The sequence below is a fragment of the Teleopsis dalmanni genome, unplaced genomic scaffold (assembly GCF_002237135.1).
Source record: "Teleopsis dalmanni isolate 2A unplaced genomic scaffold, ASM223713v2 unscaffolded_contig_0161, whole genome shotgun sequence".
Taxonomy (NCBI): Eukaryota; Metazoa; Arthropoda; class Insecta; order Diptera; family Diopsidae; genus Teleopsis; species Teleopsis dalmanni.
Window position 1 is genome coordinate 4,197 of NW_024031543.1, and position 13,485 is coordinate 17,681.

Sequence of the window (13,485 nt, forward strand, 5' to 3'; positions counted from 1 at the left end):
TTGGTTTATTCATAATTTCAATTTTTTCATTCTTCTATTATCCAGTAAGGGGAGCTCATTAAATAAGATTTCTTCCTTTCGGATATCACTTATATATGAAGCTTATTTATTAATGTCTAAATAAAATTCGTCTGACATTGATCAATCTGCTATCGGGAGCTCTTATCTAGTCTTATTGTATTTATAACCACACAATTGTATTTATTACCGATATAAAAAAATTTTTAAAGAAAAACTCCACATCGGTTTCATGTTATTTAGAAAAATTATTTTGACTCTCCAATAAAGGCTTGTAGTACGAGTAATCTAATAACATCCAGAAATACTTAAAATATTTATTATTTCTGAAATCTTGTTGTAACATATTGACTATTTAACTACCCCAATTTTCGTTTGTGATTCCAAAGACCTATTTCACACTTCTGGATTCAATCAAATAAAGTTTATGGTTCTGTATCCACACAATTAACGAAAAATGAACCAGGCTCGATAATAATTACGGTACCAAATATTTTTATTTAAAAAATATATTTCTTTTGTTGCTTAAAACTAATTTAATTGTAATATAAAATTGGTTATAAGGATTATAATGACGTTGAATGTTAAGGTCCTTTCCTCATTTTTTAACATATGAAGATTGTTGAAAATACTGGGCTTACGGTTTTTGTCACTATTCCAATTTTCATACATATTACAAGTTTCTCTTCAATGCCTTGGACTATACTGGGCTATAGCACTAGCAAATAGAAAACACCCAGCCACACTAAGAAAATCTGATATTGTGTACGACCATATGGTACATTTGTGTGATTGGAAACCCGGTTAATTCATTTTGTGAACTCTAAGACGTTGAGTTTTTTACTGGCACCGTCGAATTTCATAAAATGTTGTTTTAAACTTTCTTTGTGACACATGTCTCGACTTCTGCCTAATAACTTTGTCTTGCCATTATTCGCAGGTCAAACATTTCTAGTATATTTCTAAGAACAGCAGCAATCCCAACTTTATCCTTAAAGTAGAAGTAAATGTTATTACATTCCTGATCTCTAAGTATATTTGAATATATTAAATGTGTACTTTTTCCTGATAGTGTCCAGAACTATCTCTCTTGGAGATTAGGTTGTTTAAATATACCTTATGTATTCTTTAATTTAAGTAATTTGATACATTTTAAGTTGGAAACGGTGGATTACTTTCACTACTTAAAGGCATACTACATTCCATAAACGAAATGGAAAAAATTAATTGATTTCGATTTTTTGAATTCTGCAACAGTTAACACTCTACCAAAGAATTGGAAGAAATACATTGAACCTGTTATAAATATCTTCATTTAATTCTTCATTTAATAAGTTATTAATTTCATTTTCAGGTGGATCTTCCACTACTTGTCGTCATGTTCTCATCCCGCTTCTCTAGCAGTCATCAATATTGCAGTTATATATTCATTAACTCTGCGAACCTCATCGAAAAATATTTTATAAGGAAATTTCTATTTATAATTCCGATGTTTTCCTTTTTTTTACTTCTGCTTGATTATTTTTTCGATGGTGTCCATTAAATTCAGATTTGTTAGGTTTTATTTTACGTTATCCAAAGGCTATGGATCGTTTACTTATTAATTAGAATTGAACCTAAGTCAGAATAGTTACCCCATCAGCCATTGGGCAACTCATCAGTTCTGCACTTGATTGTGTCGACATTTCCCGAAAGAGCTACATTTAAATTAAAATTTGAAATTAATTTAATTTTAAGTCACATTTAATTTCTTATGAGTATAATTAATTTTTAGATTGCTTCAGGACTACACATATTTCGTAGAGTGTGTGAAAAAGTAAGTGAACGCTCTCCGAAAGGATTTTATTATAGATTCTTCTCGATATATGGTCTATTTACTTGAGTGAGTTGTCTACAGTTGTGTTAAATTTGATTGAATTCTTGATGAATATATAATATCTGTGATAATTTTTGTGTTACTTACCAGTATCAGAACCATTTCATCGAGAAGATTTTGCAAGTCTTAAAAATTGGTATGTTGCTTATAATTATATACTCCAACCTCGTGACTTTTTGTAATATCATTTCCAGGTCGATTTTGCTTGCAGCATCTGATTTGATAGTGAGACGACTTTCTCTTTTCTGTCCCCAAATCAATTAAAACAATTTATATATCAAATTTTTATAGTTGGGTCTTCAAACACTTTTCTAATTTTAATTTTAATAAGATATGGTAATTGAGCATAAAGAATTTCTCTCCATGTTGCTGTCTAGAGGTTAAACTCGCACTTGAAAAATATATCAATGATGATTTTAACTGAATAGGTGAGATCACAATTATACTATACCTGTGCTGTATATCTGTATACCTGTTTGTGTTTGGTTTGTATTTACCATATTTCCTAAGCTATAGATAGGAACAATTATAAAAATAAGTTGTGAGATTAGTAAACGCCCCCATCGACTTTTGAAAACTTTGCTTACTGGATTTTTCCATGCTTATAGAGAATTTTAGCCTTCTCCGAATCCACCTCTAAATTATTTTTATTGCTAATCGTATTAGTGTGTGTTACATTTCAAAAGATTTTCATGATCTGTGATTTCTGTTTTATACGTTGAAGTCTTTAAATATATTATAAAAGAATTCCTTATAACCCTTTTGCAAAAAAAAGAAAATGACTTACCTTGTAGAAATGTGCACTTATCTTTCTTTTTAGTAATTGTGTAGCATTTATTGCAATCTTACATGATTCAATTAGAGGCGAGCAAGTGTTTAAGACTTCACAGTAGCAGTTTCTTCCAGACTCAGAAACTCTACCGGGTTGTAGGCTGTGTCATGTGTCTTTTATTTGTGCTTGTATGGTTGTGATGTTCTGCTTAAGTGGTTCGTAGCTCACCCTTCCACAAAATACCACTTAAAAACTTGTGGATCTTATTTCTATAGTTCTTACCATTTTTTTCAAAACCGAACCTTTTTCTTTTTTCTTTTTTTGCGATTTTCTTCCATTTCCTGTGAAATTAAAATTGTAAGCAAATAAGTTTTATATCTTTATTATCTTAAATTACAGCTTCACGTAAGATCTCCAACCCTGTTCGACCACGGGAGCTTTTAATGGAAGTAAATTCAGCTCTAAATATTTTTCTTGTTATAGTTTTGACTTTATGAACCTTATGGGACTTACGTTTCCTTACAACACGCATTTTTTTTTAATGAACTAAAAATTTTGACCTTACTTTTGACAAAAATAATATAACTGAAATCTATAGTTTTTTATTTAACATTTAATTTTTGAATTAAACTAAGCTAACTTATAAATTTTTTTTTGAAATCTAAAATACTGTTATGAGGGTTTTGAGAATTTTAATAGCAAAATGAAAACATGTGTTTAAAGTACTATAGAGTCTACTAATTAGGCACATACCTTTTACCATAGTATTGTGTAGTTTTTCAGGGTTTAATAAACAATTGTGACAAGACCTCCACGTCAAAATAATTCAGGAACGATAGTAATTGTCTTGACAATTAAAATAAATATTCACATATGAAAAGATTACTATAGAAATACTTTTCACGTTCATATAATATTGTGCAAGCATATAACATAGTATTTATTTCTAGTTATATGTCTGAACTATTTAGGCATTGAAGTGCAGACTACTATGACATGCTACAACAATTGACAAGCAAGGACAGTATAGTACTCCATTGAATGCCTGGTCACACTGGAATCAAAGGGATTGTGTCAACGATCAATAACACGCAGTCTTATATAAACTAAATCAGTTATTCAATTCTGTGGATCAGATCCTTATTGTGGAATAAGAAGTCTCATTAGCAACTCTCTAATGTGAAACTGAAATGAGTTAACATTGGTGTGACACTCCAAATAATCAGCAAATTAAAGACCTGATTTGTCTCTACTTCTCGTAGTAAGATGTTCCTTCCCGCAAAAAGAGAGCTTAGTCTATTCCTAGGTTATCTGATGAGTTGGAATGGCAAACGTTAATATTTTAATAAGATGGCCCTCTCTTGAAACACAGATTATCGACTGTGCTGGAAAGCAGATAAAACATTTAGGCTCAGTCTTTATGACATATAGTACTGTCTTTTATAAAGGCCAAGAACAAAACACATGGAAGAAAATTCTCATCATCGTCGGCATTATGATATCATGATATCTTAAACAAGTGCAATTTTTCTTTTCATTCAAAAGACTGAGAGTCAAAAGACTTCTGTTTATAACAGTTGGTTTGTGTTCTGTTCGGAACCTGTACCTTATCAATTTTTGTTTTCTATATGCAGGTTTAAACGATTGAAGTGTTACCAACTGCGCACAGGTGTATCTATCAAACTGATATTGTCTACTACGTGAAACTGATACGAATGACAGCTTTTTATATTGTTTACTAGCAGCCACAAGCATTTGCGTCTAAGTATTATAGAACAAAACTTGACGAAATGGAACTCAAACGTAGTTTAATTGCGTTATATTTAGCTGGAAAATCACAATCACAACCAGCTATGTGAACCACGAACCATTCGAACCAAAAAATCATGTTCAACACTTCATTTCGTTCACACAATGAGAAGGGCTAAAAAATATACCAGTATGAATGCGTTGAATAAATCCATTGTTCAGGAATGGGCTAGAATACCGAAAGATCACCTCAAGTCACTTTAAGTTAGGGTAAATGGATAAATAAAAAACTATTTCACACAGAAAAGATATGGTCTTCATTCGCAGTATGGGCTATGGCGACTATGTCATTGTTTCAATATTAATAAAATTGTTAAAAGATACACCGATTATATCAACGCTGCAATTCAACCACACTTCTTTTAGATACATGCAATCTTCCGAGAAAACATCATTCTTCCCTATTATTAACTGCAGAACATATACACCAGCTCATAAGTTGAAACGTGCTAGTTGAGTTTGTTTGCGTACCTGAAAAAACTTCATTATAGAAAGGAACGCCCTATAGCGAGGTTAAAATATATATGCACTTTTTAAATGCATATCTCTAGCCTGTCCGTCATCATATCCAATCGGTTGCTTTGCATTTCATTTCCGAGAAAATTGGTCGCCATTACATTGGTAGACATTACTTTGGCAACTTACTTTGGCTTGATTATAGTTCTTTAAAATATTTATACGCATTTTGATATGGTTTATTTTATTTGCTATTTCTGATTTATTATTTAATATTTGAAATTGTTTTTAAAGATAAAAGGACATATCAAATAAAATCTATGATTCATTTACCCATTAATTTTAAATTTACTCCTTAAATTTAAAGCAAAATTAACGCAGCCTTTTCATTACGCTTCAATTTACAGATCAAGGAGTAAAGTGATATATATACTTAAATATCCACAAAGCTGTCTCGTTCTTCTATTTGTCCCAATCATATATTTTATCTCTCCTAAACTCAATTCGTTCACTGCTTCAGAAAATTCAATTAAAATTGCACGTAAGTTTTGGTCTTCATATAACAGTGACTGAATATATGCTCTATGACGATATGTGAGTGGTCTGAACTTGCAAAGTTCCACTGCAAATAGTTGGGCCAGTCCCTTAAGGCGTAATTTCTTGAATAGGGGTTTACATTTTATTTGAATTTGCCAAGATAATAGTACGATACCAGCGAGTCCAAATAAACCCGTTACCAACCACCAAATAATAGGCGAGACGGAGGGGGCAATATTGTGGTGGCAAAATGCTAATATGGTCTGGAGCAAGTCAATTAGAATAAAAAAACTGTTTTTTATTAAACCAAAAAAGGTTCCAATTATCACACAATGACGAAGTATTTCGGTTCGCTGTAGAGAAGTTAGCGGCATCCTTCGCAAGTTGATCCTTTATACGCAAAAGTGGCTTTAGCGGCTTAAGAATCTGGAAAACACAGACACTATTATTAACAAACCTAATTAGCTCATCAGTAGAGAAACGAAACTTTTTCTATATTACTTAGAACAGAAGATTCCTTGAACTTTACTGGATGTGATCTTTTTGTTTTATACTGGGCAGTAATTGGCGGAAGTACTCAAATTTTTTACCAAAAAATCTTACCAAAAATTTATTCAGATATAATATATTATAAAAAATATAATAATGTAAAGTTATTTTAAATTTGTTAAAAAATGAAGTAGAAAAAAAACTAGATTAAAAAAAATACTTGTAAGTTAACTTTGTAGGTGTATAAGTTTGGCGGCCGCAGAACTATAAAAGCTTCAATGTATATATGAAAGAACTTAGCTGATTAGTACTCTTTAATAGAAGTTAGTATACATTGCCAACTAAGCACACCGATACCTACTTTTATCGGCATGCTTGAGACATATTCATTTCATAGGTCTATCGGTCTATCCAATTATTTAACTGAGTAACCTTGCGTTCGAGGTCAAGTCACATTTTTAACAGTATATGTATGAAATACTTTCTTCACGAGAAATTAAATACCATATGTACTTTCTGCTCATAATTTATTAAAAAATATATTGAAAAAGATTCCATTAGACTCTTGTAATTCTGTAATGTTCATGTAAAATTACATGACTATAACTATTACATTTTATATGTCTGTTTGCTTAGATGACATTTTAGTGAAAACAAGATGCAGAGTTCGACATCGCTCATTCTATTCTATTCGGGTAATTCACTGATTCATTCATTCACTAAGATCTTCGAGATGGTTACTTCCGCGTTAGTTCTTCAAAGTAAGTTGTGAATTGATGGTTAATTATTGCTATATTAATATAAGTAAAAATTGGTATTTAAAGATCAGTTAAAGACGGAATCGTAGATGTGTGAAATAAAAATATAAATATGTTCTAGAGTCTGCAGTGCGTAATACAAAGTCCAAATACATTTTGTTCATTTACAAAAATTAATCAATTCATTTTTAGAACATTCTCCAAATACTTACTACTATTAACACTAATAAATGATAACACTAATATACTTTTAATATCAAAACATAATTAGTTAAATTATAATTCTAATTATCTGGTGTACATCGACTACATTGAGTTTTATTGATTCAGGGCATTCTCCTAAGTGAGATTTCATTTAAATAAATGACTGTCTCATGCCTACTTTACTTAAAATACGATTTTATGTTAGACAAAATTTATCCGATTAAGATAATAAGAATTATTTAAAACATATGCACAAAAATAGACGAAATTCATAGCAACTTATTGGTAGCTACAAAATATTAGATAATACTAATACTTTATACAGTAACAGTACAGTTTACATTAAATTAGTGGATCTAGGAGAGGTCTCAACATAAACAATTTACTTCTTCTTCATATGGAATATGCTAAAAAAGAAATAGAAAGGAAATATTAATAAGTACTATCTCTGCAAAGAATATCCTCAAAACGGAATGCGATGTGTTTGTAGAAGCTATAAGCTCAATTGTCTTATTTGCACTCTCGTTATTTATAAGATAACTTATCAGAGATATGAAGATGTCCATAATATTATCCACTGAGAGGTAAACATTATAAGTACTTATATAACTAACCTTATAATAATTGTATTCATGAGAAAAAGAAATGAGATCGTTCAATGGATATAATGTTGATTAAGTTCAATTTCATACAGAAAGTTTCCATGAAGACAGAAGATAGCTAATCTAGTCCTATTTGCACTAACTATGCAACATAGTTATAACACAGCATAAATTAAGTATATTTTATGAAGAAATTAAGAACGACTATAATCTGAGACTACTGCGAAGATGAGGTACCTATTTTTGAAAGCAGCGCTCTAGCTTGGTTTGCAACCACACTTTCTGACATTTATACGGTAGAATTTGTCAATAATTAAGAGAGAGAAATAAGACTACTATTTAGAACCTAAACACAATGGTAACGTTTTAGGAAATTAAAGACTGTGCATTGGTTATGAAGTGATATAAAAAATGTGAGTAATGTGAGCAATTTTTGTTAGTACTTTAAGAATCATTGGATCTCTTATTGTTTTCATTTTTTTTTAATGTAATAAATTAGATGTGGTGATAACTGAGACTTTGGTTTATTCATAATTTCAATTTTTTCATGCTTCTATTATCCAGTAAGGGGAGCTCATTAAATAAGATTTCTTCCTTTCGGATATCACTTATATATGAAGCTTATTTATTAATGTCTAAATAAAATTCGTCTGACATTGATCAATCTGCTATCGGGAGCTCTTATCTAGTCTTATTGTATTTATAACCACACAATTGTATTTATTACCGATATAAAAAAATTTTTAAAGAAAAACTCCACATCGGTTTCATGTTATTTAGAAAAATTATTTTGACTCTCCAATAAAGGCTTGTAGTACGAGTAATCTAATAACATTCAGAAATACTTAAAATATTTATTATTTCTGAAATCTTGTTGTAACATATTGACTATTTAACTACCCCAATTTTCGTTTGTGATTCCAAAGACCTATTTCACACTTCTGGATTCAATCAAATAAAGTTTATGGTTCTGTATCCACACAATTAATGAAAAATGAACCAGGCTCGATAATAATTACGGTACCAAATATTTTTATTTAAAAAATATATTTCTTTTGTTGCTTAAAACTAATTTAATTGTAATATAAAATTGGTTATAACGATTATAATGACGTTGAATGTTAAGGTCCTTTCCTCATTTTTTAACATATGAAGATTGTTGAAAATACTGGGCTTACGGTTTTTGTCACTATTCCAATTTTCATACATATTACAAGTTTCTCTTCAATGCCTTGGACTATACTGGGCTATAGCACTAGCAAATAGAAAACACCCAGCCACACTAAGAAAATCTGATATTGTGTACGACCATATGGTACATTTGTGTGATTGGAAACCCGGTTAATTCATTTTGTGAACTCTAAGACGTTGAGTTTTTTACTGGCACCGTCGAATTTCATAAAATGTTGTTTTAAACTTTCTTTGTGACACATGTCTCGACTTCTGCCTAATAACTTTGTCTTGCCATTATTCGCAGGTCAAACATTTCTAGTATATTTCTAAGAACAGCAGCAATCCCAACTTTATCCTTAAAGTAGAAGTAAATGTTATTACATTCCTGATCTCTAAGTATATTTGAATATATTAAATGTGTACTTTTTCCTGATAGTGTCCAGAACTATCTCTCTTGGAGATTAGGTTGTTTAAATATACCTTATGTATTCTTTAATTTAAGTAATTTGATACATTTTAAGTTGGAAACGGTGGATTACTTTCACTACTTAAAGGCATACTACATTCCATAAACGAAATGGAAAAAATTAATTGATTTCAATTTTTTGAATTCTGCAACAGAAAGAATACCAAAGAATTGGAAGAAATACATTGAACCTGTTATAAATATCTTCATTTAATTCTTCATTTAATAAGTTATTAATTTCATTTTCAGGTGGATCTTCCACTACTTGTCGTCATGTTCTCATCCCGCTTCTCTAGCAGTCATCAATATTGCAGTTATATATTCATTAACTCTGCGAACCTCATCGAAAAATATTTTATAAGGAAATTTCTATTTATAATTCCGATGTTTTCCTTTTTTTTACTTCTGCTTGATTATTTTTTCGATGGTGTCCATTAAATTCAGATTTGTTAGGCTTTATTTTACGTTATCCAAAGGCTATGGATCGTTTACTTATTAATTAGAATTGAACCTAAGTCAGAATAGTTACCCCATCAGCCATTGGGCAACTCATCAGTTCTGCACTTGATTGTGTTAAGTTTGATTGAATTCTTGATGAATATATAATATCTGTGATAATTTTTGTGTTACTTACCAGAATCAGAACCATTTCATCGAGAAGATTTTGCAAGTCTTAAAAATTGGTATGTTGCTTATAATTATATACTCCAACCTCGTGACTTTTTGTAATATCATTTCCAGGTCGATTTTGCTTGCAGCATCTGATTTGATAGTGAGACGACTTTCTCTTTTCTGTCCCCAAATCAATTAAAACAATTTATATATCAAATTTTTATAGTTGGGTCTTCAAACACTTTTCTAATTTTAATTTTAATAAGATATGGTAATTGAGCATAAAGAATTTCTCTCCATGTTGCTAAACAGGTGCGAGGTTAAACTCGCACTTGAAAAATATATCAATGATGATTTTAACTGAATAGGTGAGATCACAATTATACTATACCTGTGCTGTATATCTGTATACCTGTTTGTGTTTGGTTTGTATTTACCATATTTCCTAAGCTATAGATAGGAACAATTATAAAAATAAGTTGTGAGATTAGTAAACGCCCCCATCGACTTTTGAAAACTTTGCTTACTGGATTTTTCCATGCTTATAGAGAATTTTAGCCTTCTCCGAATCCACCTCTAAATTATTTTTATTGCTAATCGTATTAGTGTGTGTTACATTTCAAAAGATTTTCATGATCTGTGATTTCTGTTTTATACGTTGAAGTCTTTAAATATATTATAAAAGAATTCCTTATAACCCTTTTGCAAAAAAAAGAAAATGACTTACCTTGTAGAAATGTGCACTTATCTTTCTTTTTAGTAATTGTGTAGCATTTATTGCAATCTTACATGATTCAATTAGAGGCGAGCAAGTGTTTAAGACTTCACAGTAGCAGTTTCTTCCAGACTCAGAAACTCTACCGGGTTGTAGGCTGTGTCATGTGTCTTTTATTTGTGCTTGTATGGTTGTTATGTTCTGCTTAAGTGGTTCGTAGCTCACCCTTCCACAAAATACCACTTAAAAACTTGTGGATCTTATTTCTATAGTTCTTACCATTTTTTTCAAAACCGAACCTTTTTCTTTTTTCTTTTTTTGCGATTTTCTTCCATTTCCTGTGAAATTAAAATTGTAAGCAAATAAGTTTTATATCTTTATTATCTTAAATTACAGCTTCACGTAAGATCTCCAACCCTGTTCGACCACGGGAGCTTTTAATGGAAGTAAATTCAGCTCTAAATATTTTTCTTGTTATAGTTTTGACTTTATGAACCTTATGGGACTTACGTTTCCTTACAACACGCATTTTTTTTTAATGAACTAAAAATTTTGACCTTACTTTTGACAAAAATAATATAACTGAAATCTATAGTTTTTTATTTAACATTTAATTTTTGAATTAAACTAAGCTAACTTATAATTTTTTTTTTGAAATCTAAAATACTGTTATGAGGGTTTTGAGAATTTTAATAGCAAAATGAAAACATGTGTTTAAAGTACTATAGAGTCTACTAATTAGGCACATACCTTTTAACATAGTATTGTGTAGTTTTTCAGGGTTTAATAAACAATTGTGACAAGACCTCCACGTCAAAATAATTTAGGAACGATAGTAATTGTCTTGACAATTAAAATAAATATTCACATATGAAAAGATTACTATAGAAATACTTTTCACGTTCATATAATATTGTGCAAGCATATAACATAGTATTTATTTCTAGTTATATGTCTGAACTATTTAGGCATTGAAGTGCAGACTACTATGACATGCTACAACAATTGACAAGCAAGGACAGTATAGTACTCCATTGAATGCCTGGTCACACTGGAATCAAAGGGATTGTGTCAACGATCAATAACACGCAGTCTTATATAAACTAAATCAGTTATTCAATTCTGTGGATCAGATCCTTATTGTGGAATAAGAAGTCTCATTAGCAACTCTCTAATGTGAAACTGAAATGAGTTAACATTGGTGTGACACTCCAAATAATCAGCAAATTAAAGACCTGATTTGTCTCTACTTCTCGTAGTAAGATGTTCCTTCCCGCAAAAAGAGAGCTTAGTCTATTCCTAGGTTATCTGATGAGTTGGAATGGCAAACGTTAATATTTTAATAAGATGGCGCTCTCTTGAAACACAGATTATCGACTGTGCTGGAAAGCAGATAAAACATTTAGGCTCAGTCTTTATGACATATAGTACTGTCTTTTATAAAGGCCAAGAACAAAACACATGGAAGAAAATTCTCATCATCGTCGGCATTATGATATCATGATATCTTAAACAAGTGCAATTTTTCTTTTCATTCAAAAGACTGAGAGTCAAAAGACTTCTGTTTATAACAGTTGGTTTGTGTTCTGTTGGGAACCTGTACCTTATCAATTTTTGTTTTCTATATGCAGGTTTAAACGATTGAAGTGTTACCAACTGCACACAGGTGTATCTATCAAACTGATATTGTCTACTACGTGAAACTGATACGAATGACAGCTTTTTATATTGTTTACTACCAGCCACAAGCATTTGCGTCTAAGTATTATAGAACAAAAGTAGACGAAATGGAACTCAAACGTAGTTTAATTGCGTTATATTTAGCTGGAAAATCACAATCACAACCAGCTATGTGAACCACGAACCATTCGAACCAAAAAATCATGTTCAACACTTCATTTCGTTCACACAATGAGAAGGGCTAAAAAATATACCAGTATGAATGCGTTGAATAAATTCATTGTTCAGGAATGGGCTAGAATACCGAAAGATCACCTCAAGTCACTTTAAGTTAGGGTAAAGGTAGGGTAAATGGATAAATAAAAAATTATTTCATACAGAAAAGATATGGTCTTCATTCGCAGTATGGGCTATGGCGACTATGTCATTGTTTCAATATTAATAAAATTGTTAAAAGATACACCGATTATATCAACGCTGCAATTCAACCACACTTCTTTTAGATACATGCAATCTTCCGAGAAAACATCATTCTTCCCTATTATAAACTGCAGAACATATACACCAGCTCATAAGTTGAAACGTGCTAGTTGAGTTTGTTTGCGTACCTGAAAAAACTTCATTATAGAAAGAAACGCCCTATAGCGAGATTAAAATATATATGCACTTTTTAAATGCATATCTCTAGCCTGTCCGTCATCATATCCAATCGGTTGCTTTGCATTTCATTTCCGAGAAAATTGGTCGCCATTACATTGGTAGACATTACATTGGCAACTTATAGTTCTTTAAAATATTTATACGCATTTTGATATGGTTTATTTTATTTGCTATTTCTGATTTATTATTTAATATTTGAAATTGTTTTTAAAGATAAAACGACATATCAAATAAAATCTATGATTCATTTACCCATTAATTTTAAATTTACTCCTTAAATTTAAAGCAAAATTAACGCAGCCTTTTCATTACGCTTCAATTTACAGATCAAGGAGTAAAGTGATATATATACTTAAATATCCACAAAGCTGTCTCGTTCTTCTATTTGTCCCAATCATATATTTTATCTCGCCTAAACTCAATTCGTTCACTGCTTCAGAAAATTCAATTAAAATTGCACGTAAGTTTTGGTCTTCATATAACAGTGACTGAATATATGCTCTATGACGATATGTGAGTGGTCTGAACTTGCAAAGTTCCACTGCAAATAGTTGGGCCAGTCCCTTAAGGCGTAATTTCATGAATAGGGGTTTACATTTTATTTGAATTTGCCAAGATAATAGTACGATACCAGCGAGTCCAAATAAACCCGTTACCA

The 13,485-nt window shown here is 30.8% G+C and overlaps 3 long non-coding RNA genes across 10 annotated transcripts; all 3 read right to left on the reverse strand.

The window, feature by feature from the left end:
• Positions 1 to 610: 610 nt before the first annotated feature.
• LOC119663148 lies at positions 611 to 3,001 on the reverse strand. 6 transcript variants are annotated; one of them, XR_005250968.1, is made up of 6 exons: positions 2,682 to 3,001; positions 2,482 to 2,619; positions 2,346 to 2,404; positions 1,982 to 2,285; positions 1,653 to 1,715; positions 611 to 1,600 (listed from the first exon to the last, which is right to left on the reverse strand). It is a non-coding gene; the product is annotated as an uncharacterized LOC119663148 (long non-coding RNA). The 6 variants fall into 6 exon arrangements; XR_005250967.1 differs by having other exon boundaries at positions 1,653 to 1,909; XR_005250965.1 differs by having other exon boundaries at positions 611 to 1,009; positions 1,078 to 1,909.
• Positions 3,002 to 8,650: 5,649 nt separating this feature from the next.
• LOC119663150 lies at positions 8,651 to 9,318 on the reverse strand. The gene is made up of 2 exons (XR_005250973.1): positions 9,118 to 9,318; positions 8,651 to 9,049 (listed from the first exon to the last, which is right to left on the reverse strand). It is a non-coding gene; the product is annotated as an uncharacterized LOC119663150 (long non-coding RNA).
• An 84-nt stretch (positions 9,319 to 9,402) lies between these two features.
• On the reverse strand, positions 9,403 to 10,819 carry LOC119663149. Of its 3 annotated transcripts, XR_005250972.1 has the most exons (6): positions 10,500 to 10,819; positions 10,300 to 10,437; positions 10,164 to 10,222; positions 9,795 to 10,103; positions 9,690 to 9,723; positions 9,403 to 9,637 (listed from the first exon to the last, which is right to left on the reverse strand). It is a non-coding gene; the product is annotated as an uncharacterized LOC119663149 (long non-coding RNA). The 3 variants fall into 3 exon arrangements; XR_005250971.1 differs by having other exon boundaries at positions 9,403 to 9,718; XR_005250970.1 differs by having other exon boundaries at positions 9,403 to 9,723.
• Positions 10,820 to 13,485: the final 2,666 nt, after the last annotated feature.